The sequence below is a fragment of the Panthera onca genome, chromosome C1 (assembly GCF_046562875.1).
Source record: "Panthera onca isolate mPanOnc1 chromosome C1, mPanOnc1 haplotype 2, whole genome shotgun sequence".
In the NCBI taxonomy this organism is placed as follows: Eukaryota; Metazoa; Chordata; class Mammalia; order Carnivora; family Felidae; genus Panthera; species Panthera onca.
Genome location: NC_138346.1, coordinates 33741440 through 33748873, shown reverse-complemented (window position 1 = coordinate 33748873; position 7434 = coordinate 33741440). Strand labels below are relative to the sequence as shown.

Sequence of the window (7434 nt, the reverse complement as noted above, 5' to 3'; positions counted from 1 at the left end):
ATCGTGACCTGGCTGAAGTCGGACGCTTAACCGACTGCGCCACCCAGGCGCCCCAATCTTCACTTATTTTTGAGAGAGAGACAGAGTGTGAGCAGGGGAGGAGCAGAGAGAGAGGGAGACACAGAATCTGAAGCAGGCTCCAGGCCCTGAGCTGTCAGCACAGAGCCTGAAGCGGGGCTCGAACTCACGAACCGTGAGATCATGCCCTGAGCCGAGGTCAGACGCTCAACCGACTGAGCCACTCAGGCACCCCGCAAACATTTTCTATAAAAGATAGTAATATTTTTGGTTTTTTGGAACATACTGTCACCGTTCTGCAATTGTGGCATGAAAGCAGCATAAAAAATAAACAAATAAATGGACATGGCTATGTTCCAATAAACCTTTATTTACAAACACTGTGGCGGGCTGGATTTCACCCATGGGTGACCATTTACTAGTCCCTGTTCCAAGGTCTTCTCAGAGATGTGGACTGGATCCTCTCTGCATTCAAAAGGTCAAAAGAAATAATAAGGCAGGCAAGAAATGGGACATGACTTCTACCCATATCTTCTTGGCCAGAATCAAGACTCATGGCCCCAACCAAGTAAGCCTGGAATATGTCATTTTCTTGTGACTTAATGAAAGGAAAAGAGATTTGTGACCATCTAGGCAGCCTGTGGCAGAGTCAGTTCTTTTTGTCACGAAATATTTTTCCTTTGTATAGATAATACTCTCCCCATCCCCAAAGAGGACAGCCCAAAGTTCCACCCAGTAAATATATTCAGCTCAAAGTGCAAGTTCTCCAGGTAATGTCCAGTTTCCTCTATCAGGTTCAGATATGGCTCTTTATGGACTGGTGACCGATGAACTAAAAAGACAAATAATCTGCCCAGACACACCCATGCCCATTGATAATGCAACAAAGACAGGAAAATTGAAACACTCTCATTCAGAACAAGGAAGAATTGAACACACAGTTCTCACTGGATCACATCGTTTTGTTACTACACTTGATCTTAGCCAAAAGGCCAAGAAGCGATAGGATCACATCATTTTGAAATCCCATTGGGTAAATATTGTAAAGTTCTTTTTCTGTGGGGGTGAGTCAACACCTCTGATGGTTCTGATAGCTCATAACAGTCTGTTACTCCATAAGGATGCCCTTACTCCACTCAAGCTCCAATATCCTGTACTGGGCAACCATCTGAATGAATGTCTTCCTCCTCCTATCCAAGTTCTAACATCCATTGGTAGGTCTCCCCACCAAAGGACACCATTCTTACCCCAGTCAGCCTCTGACCCCTCTGTCCAGGTGACACCATGTTGTCACTTAGCTTCTCAGCTCCACTTAATGACTTTGGGATGGAATAGTTCAGGAAGGGAAAGTGAAAGGAAGAAAGAAAGAAAGAAAGAAAGAAAGAAAGAAAGAAAGAAAGAAAGAAAGAAAAGGAAATGAAGGGGAAAGAAAAAGAGGCAAAGGAAAAGCTCATAGCCTTCCTTAACTAATTTCTTCTTATTTTTTTTAAAGATTTATTTATTTTTGAGAGAAAGAACACAAGCGGGGAAGGGGCAGAGGTGGCAGCGGGTAGGGAAGAAGATCCAAAGCAGGCTCTGAGCTGACTGACAGCAGCAAGCCCATTACAGGGCTGGAACTCATGAACTATGAGATCATGACCTGAGCCAAAGTCAGACGTTCAACCGACTGAGACACCCTGCTGCCCCTAATTTCTTATAAGTGAGGTATAGAAGCAGAAGTTTTACCTGTGAGTTTCCAAATTTTAGATTCTATTCCCTTCTATTTCTTCTAACAAACCCATGAGGGAATTCTTTCCTGATCTCATCCCTTTCTTATAATATCTTGCCACACACTGTTAAAAATAACCTCTATTAAGTTTCTATTTTCCATTCCCCCAGGAGTCAGTAGACACATAGTCTGCTGCTCAAGTCATCTCAGGCAATAATTCTGCCAAATGTTTTGCCACTGCATCTCATGACTAACCATCTTTTCATCGACAGATACTGGGTTCATTGTAGCCCACCATCCACTTGCCATGTAAATGCCACATAGGTTTGTTTGTTTGTTTGTTTGTTTGTTTTTTACAGTTGCGTTCCACTTTCAGCAGTGGACAAAACACATAAAGGCTCTACTTTTGCTGAGCTTACATCTGTAATATTCTTCTAACTCCTCATATGGTTTTGTTTTAGGAAGGGCATGATTACTTTAAAATGTACTCGAGATTTGTTTTAGTCAGGTATCGTAAGACATGGAGACACAGAAACTGGCATAAAGGAAGAAGTTTTTATACTCATGGATCCCTAGAAGCAGGAGGCATGGCACACCACACAAGACCACACACGGCAAGCACCATGAAGTAGACAGAGTGAGGGGAAAGTGTAGGCTAAAGCTTTTCTTTGGGTTTTCATGGGGAGGAAGGGGTGAGGCAGGATAAGCAAACTAAGCAGGTTTAGGATTGGATAGTTTGATTTCCCTGGGCTCCCAGCTATAAGAATGGTTCCCTGGTGCCCAGTACCTGGCCCAAGAGTGATTTAGGGTGGGAGGTTAGTGTCCTCAATTGCAGGAACCTGGTAAAAGGAGGGGTGGACTCAGGATTGGTTGGTTTGCTTATCAAAGGCTTATTCTCAGGCAAGTTCTTTACTACCTCTGGGAGGGGCAGTTTCTCTCTGGGTCCCTAAGGTCCTAAGATGCCAAAGCATCATAAAATACAAAACATTTTAAAAGGTGAGGGAAAGTTCTCTTCACTTGGATCACTCTCTATAGGTTTCTCATCTATTTAGCAGGACTCAAATTGTATCTTCTTTAGCCACCTTTTCACATCCCCAAATATACATCACCCAGATGCAAAAAGCATCAAGATTTGGCACACTTCCTTCCTCTCTGTCATCTTCTTTCTCTCCTGAATTCTCTTAGGGCAAACTCCAGACATGTCATTTCATCTCTACATACTTTAGAATGCTTTCCTTGACAGTTGATTGAGTGTCTGACTCTTCATTTTGGCTCAGGTCATGATCTCACAGTCATGAGATGAAGCCCCCTGTAGGGCTCAGTGCAGAGTATGGAGCCTGCTTGGGATTCTCTCTGTCTCCTTCTCCCTCTGTCCTTCTGCCACTCATTCTTTCTCTCTCTCTTTCAAAATAAAATAAACTTTTAAAAAATGGGGGGGGGGGGTCTGGGTGGTTCAGAATGCATTCCTTAAAAAAATGGCTGTTTTTCTTAAATTACCATATTATTTCCAGGTACCTAGAAATAAAATCACTCATCTTTTTTTAAAAAAAGGAACTGATTCAAAAAAAATTTTTTTTAATGTTTATTTATTTATTTTTGAGGGGGAGAGGGAATGAGAGAGAGGGGAGAAAGATTCCCAAGCAGACTCCACACTGCCAGCGCAGAACCTTACACAGGTCTTGAACTCACGAACCGTGAGATTCTGACCTGAGCCAAAACCAAGAGTCAGACACTTAACTGACTGAGCCACCCAGGCCCCCCAAGAATAACTGATTTTTTTTAAGAGTAACTGATTTTTTGAGAGTTATGGTGCCTCTCTGTGATAGGCAAAATAATGCCCCCACCAAAAAATGCCCATTTCTAGCCCTAGAACCTGTGAATGTTACCATACATAGCAAAAGGAATTTGCAAATGCAATTAAGTTAAGAATCTTGAGATGGGAGGGGCACCTGGGTGGCTCAGTCGGTTGGGCGTCCGACTTCAGCTCAGGTCATGATCTCGCGGTCTGTGGGTTCAAGCCCCGCGTCGGGCTCTGTGCTGACAGCTCAGAGCCTGGAGCCTGTTTCAGATTCTGTGTCTCCCTCTTTCTCTTACCCTCCCCTGTTCATGCTCTCTCTCTGTCTCAAAAATAAATAAATGTTTAAAAAACATTAAAAAAAAAAAAAAAAAAAAAAAGAATCTTGAGATGGGAATTGAGGTCTATCCCAACCAGGCTTTTTCTGTAGACCTACATTGTTGGAAACACCTCATAGAGTACATATGTGGTTTCCTTTATTCACATTTCTTATATGTTAGATCTGTGGGAAATAATTATAAGACATCTATCTGCTAAAACTTGTGAGAGACCTAATAGTATTTTTTTTTTTTAATTTTAGGTATTGGCATATCTCAACAATCTGTACAGTTCTAGGGTGTGGTAGTTTAGGAGTGAATATGATTTGAACTCATTCACATTCAGAGGGTATTTGAAATTGAGAACCAGGCAGATCCATCGACTGTGACCCTGAACGTGGCCCTAAAGAAATTGGATCACCAAAGATTACAGGTGGAGAATTTTAAAAGTCTGTCCATGTTCAAGTGGAGATCAAAAAAGTCCAACTGAAAGAACTCTGGACTGACAGTGACAAGTGTGGATTGAACAACAGTTCTTTTTTTTTTTTTTTAACTTTATTTATTTTAGAGAGAGAGAGATGGGGAGGGAGCAGAGGATCTAAAGCGGGCCCCTGCACTGACAGCAAAGAGCCTGATGCAGGGCTCAAACTCACAAACCATGAGATTATGCCCGCAGCCAAAGTTGGACACACAACCAACTGAGCCACCCAGGCACCCCCAAAAAGTTCTTTTCAAAAGGAATTTTTTGAAGATTATGATTCTGACTTTGGAGGAACTATGGTGATTGGCAGTGGCAGCAATCACATGTAAAATTCCTTAAATAAAAAGTTATTGGCTTAAATAAAAAAAGAATCTTGAGATAGGGAGGTTATTCTTAATTATTCAGATGCACCCAATATTATCATAAGAGTCCTTATAATTAAAAGAAGGAGGCAAGATAGAGTCTGAGGAGGACATGTAACAACTGAAGCCGAGCCATGAATGTGGGAAACCTTCAGAAGTTGGAAAAGGCAAAAAAAGTTTCCCTCCTGGAGCCTACAAGCTCTAGATGTCTTGCTGACACACTGATTTTAGCCCCATGAAGCCCATTTTTTACCTACCACTATCAGACAACAAATTTGTGTTGTTTTAAGCCACTAAATTTGTGGTAATTTGTTACAACAATAGGAAACTAATGCACTGTCTTTGTATGTGAACACGAGCATGTTTCTAGCCAACCTAAAAAGTACACAATTACTGAATCCTACTCCTACCAAAAATTGATATCATTTTGATTATATATATATATATATATGTATATGTAATATATATATGTATATATATGTAATCTCTATACCCAACAGAGGGCTTGAACTCATAACCCCAAGATCAGGAGTCACATGCTCTACCAACTGAGCCAGCCAGGCACTCTGAGCTTTTCTTTTTTATTTAGCAGCTCTTCTCAGATTTTGAGCTTGAGAGACAAGAGAATTTTCATAGTAGTGATAAAATAATTAAATATCTGGAGAATGCCAAATATATTTAATTATGATTAACATCATCTCCATTTACCAGGTGAAAGTGAACCTCTTTGTGGTTTGTCTAGGAAACTCCAAATAAAGTTTAGGTGTATAACAGTTTTACTATTTTGAATTTGAAGTTTGAATGTGAGGACGATATTTTTAAAATTTATCGGAGAAAAAATTTTTAATTTTTTTAAAAGTTTATTTATTTATTTATTTATTTTGAGAAAGTGCGAGCAGGGGAGAGGCAGAGAGAGGAGGGGGAAAGAGAATTCTATGCAGGTTCCACGCTGTCAGTACAAAGCCCAATGCAGGGCTCGAACCCATGAACCATGACCTCAGCCGAAGTCAGACACTTAACTGACTGAGCCACCCAGACGCCCCCAAAATTGTAATCTTTTAAAGAGTTATCAGAGCAGACAAGATATGAATACAAGTCATACAAGTATTAATCTCTGTAAGTCAATCAAAATAAGAGTTTTGTTAAACTTTAGATAAGTTATAATCTTTTTTTTTTTTGGAAATATGCAAAGTACGCTGCATGTTTACTCAGAAAATATTTCACACAATAGAAGTATCTTATTTGAATTTTGGGCAAGCTAGGAATTTCTGAAGAATTTTATAACTGGATCTCCCCTTATGTCATTATGCACTGTTATGTAATACTTGTGCAGATAATAGACCAATCTAGGGGCACAACTTTAAGATTTATTAACACCTTGTCCATATATAGAGCTTTTCTCTCCAATGTGGCTTAGTTCATTTGTATATTTCCATAAGACTTTCCTATTTCCCTTTGAGAAAGGAGAGAGAAAAAGTCATGCCTCCAGAACCCTTATACTTCTCAAGAGATCATGAAGCTCCAGACAAGCTAGAAACAACAGGTCCTACTCTATTTAGATTTCCGTTCTACCACACATTCAGGCTCATTCATATATGTGTTACATAAACCAAGTGAATCATTTTAAAGTTCTCTTGTCTTTTTACTAAATCCATATGCCTGGAGTTAGCCAAACTGTAAGGTTTAGAGCCAACTATCATGTTTAGGGAGCACACACTTTCCACAAGACTGCCCTTACTCTGACACTAAATGCAAATTTTAGAGAGTTTCCAAAACCACCCTCAGGTTTGGTAATACTAGAAGGACTCACAGAACTTACTAAAAGCTGTTTTATACTCATGGTTACAATTTTTTTTTAATTTTTTTATTTTTAACGTTTATTTATTTTTGAGACAGAGACACAGCATGAACGGGGGAGGGGCAGAGAGAGAAGGAGACACAGAATGGGAAGCAGGCTCCAGGCTCTGAGCCATCAGCCCAGAGCCCCACGCGGGGCTCGAACTCGCGGACCGTGAGATCGTGACCTGAGCTGAAGTCGGACGCTTAACCGACTGAGCCACCCAGGCGCCCCTCATGGTTACAATTTTTAAAAATTTTTTAATTTTTAAGTTATCCCCACACACAAAGTGGGGCTCAAACTCACAACCCCAAGATCAAGAGTTTCATGCTCCACAGAGTGAGCCAGCCGGGGCCCCTCCGCCCGCCCCCCCCCCCCACCCCCGCCATGATTACTATTTCTTAAAGGGAAAGGATACATATCAAAATCAGCTCATGAAAGGAGCACATAAAAGGCAAAAATCTGGGAGCACTTCAAACATAAAACTTTCAATGTCCTTTCTCATGCAGTTGACACATTGTTACTCTCCCAGTGTTGATGTTTGACAATATTCATAGAGGACTACCAACCAGGGAAGCTCATTTGAGCTTCCAGGTACAGAGTTTTTATAAAGACTTCATCACATAGGCATGATTGATTGATTGCCCATTGGGTTGAACGCAGTCTCCAAGGTTAGTTACATTATTGGTCACATGGCCACCCCCCACCCTAAACAAAGACACTCCTATTGAGTATACACAAAACATATATTAAAAGGAAATTACTCAGTTTGGTTACCAAGGTTCTGTTAACAGAGGAAAAAAAAAAAACCAAACAGCGATTTTCTCACAGGTGTATCTCATCTGTAAAGTTTTTCCCTTATCTTCAGGTATTAGCATTGCAAAAGGCAGGGATAGAGTTGTTTGTGTTTGAGAGT

General features: G+C 40.7%; 1 non-coding gene and 1 pseudogene across 1 annotated transcript; one reads left to right on the top strand and one right to left on the bottom strand.

Moving 5' to 3' along the window:
* Positions 1–871: 871 nt before the first annotated feature.
* LOC132673910 (U2 spliceosomal RNA) lies at positions 872–1022 on the bottom strand (annotated as a pseudogene).
* Positions 1023–3917: 2895 nt separating this feature from the next.
* LOC132674103 (small nucleolar RNA SNORA18) lies at positions 3918–4049 on the top strand. The gene has a single exon (XR_009608414.1). It is a non-coding gene; the product is annotated as a small nucleolar RNA SNORA18 (small nucleolar RNA).
* Positions 4050–7434: the final 3385 nt, after the last annotated feature.